Source organism: Carlito syrichta, unplaced genomic scaffold (assembly GCF_000164805.1).
Source record: "Carlito syrichta isolate Samal-C Ts95f unplaced genomic scaffold, Tarsius_syrichta-2.0.1 Scaffold308744, whole genome shotgun sequence".
NCBI classification, from domain to species: Eukaryota; Metazoa; Chordata; class Mammalia; order Primates; family Tarsiidae; genus Carlito; species Carlito syrichta.
In genome coordinates this window covers 12,201-13,725 of record NW_007252840.1, presented here as the reverse complement: position 1 = coordinate 13,725, position 1,525 = coordinate 12,201, and positions in this window count along the sequence as shown.

Here is a 1,525-nt window from a genome sequence, read left to right as displayed (position 1 = left end):
AACAAATTCCATCTGGTTGAAATCTTGCTATTCACATTCTCAGATCACAGGGGAATAAAAATAAACATCAACACCATTTCTCCAAAGTCCACAAAGTCATGGTCACTAAATAGCATGATGATGAACAACTGCTGGGTCAAAACCGAAATCAAAGGGAAAGTGAAAGATTCATGGAAACAAATGAAAATGAAGAAACATCTAACCGAAACCTCTGGGATGCCCTGAAAACCGTTATCAGAGGGTAATTTATATCTCTACAAGCACACTTCAAGAAAACGGAAAGATCAGAAGTTGAGAGCCTAACAAATCACCTTAGGTGCCTGGAAAAAGACCACCAAAACCTCAACTTTAGCAGAATAATTCAAAACACAAAAATAAGAACCCAAATACGGACCATACAAGACAAAAATTTCATATAAAACATCAACAAAACAAAAAGCTGTTCTTTGAAAGTATTAACAAGGTTGATGGGCCCCTAGAAATAAAGACCAAGAAAAAGAGAAAAAAGCCCAAATAAGCATAATCAGAAAAACAAAGTTCAAAACACAACTGACCCCGTAGAAATGCAAAAGATTATCAGAGATTATTATATACACCTATACGGAAACAAACTAGACAACCTTAAAGAAATGGAGGACTTTCTGACATCACAAAACCTCCCCAGGTTGAAAAAAGAAGACATTGAGACACTAAATAGACCAATAACAACCTACGAAATTGACTCAGTCATACAAAAAACTACCTACCAAAAAAGTCAGGGATTGGACGGCTTTCCAGCAGAATTCTACAAAACATAGAAAGAGGAACTGATACCAATCCTACTGAAAGTATTCCAGGCAAATGATAAAGGTGGAATTCTCTCTAATAATTTTATGAAACTAACATCACACTGATACCCAACCCGGGTAAAGATCCAACAAAAAAGAGAATTAAAAGCCAATATTCCTTATGAACGTAGATGCAAAAATCCTCAACAAGATTCTAGCGAATCGGATCAAAAATAAAATCTCAAAAATCATCCATCATGAATAGGCTTCATCCTCAGGATTCAGGGCTGTTTCAACATTTGCAATGTCATAAATGTCATTAAATACATCAACAGCTGTAAAAACAAGAACCACAAGATTATCCCATTAGATGCAGCAAAAGCTTTTGATAAGATCCAACACCCCTGCTTGATGAAATCCTCAAACACCTAAGGATAGGAGGAACATACCTCAAAATAGTAAGCACCATCTACAATAAAATCACAGCTAACATATTGTCAAATGGACAGAAGCCAGAAACATTTCCCTGGAAACTGGAACAAGACAGGTTGACCACATTCACCCCTCTTGTCCAGTATTGTGTTGGAAATCCTAGCTTGGGCAATTTGACAAGAGAAGGAAATCAAGGTTAAACAAATAGGAAGAGGGGAAGTCAAGTTATCCCTCTTTGCTGATGACATGATGCTACACCCTGAAAATTCAAGAGAATCTGTCAAAAACTTGCTTGCACTGATAAGGGACTTTGGCAAAGTGGCAGG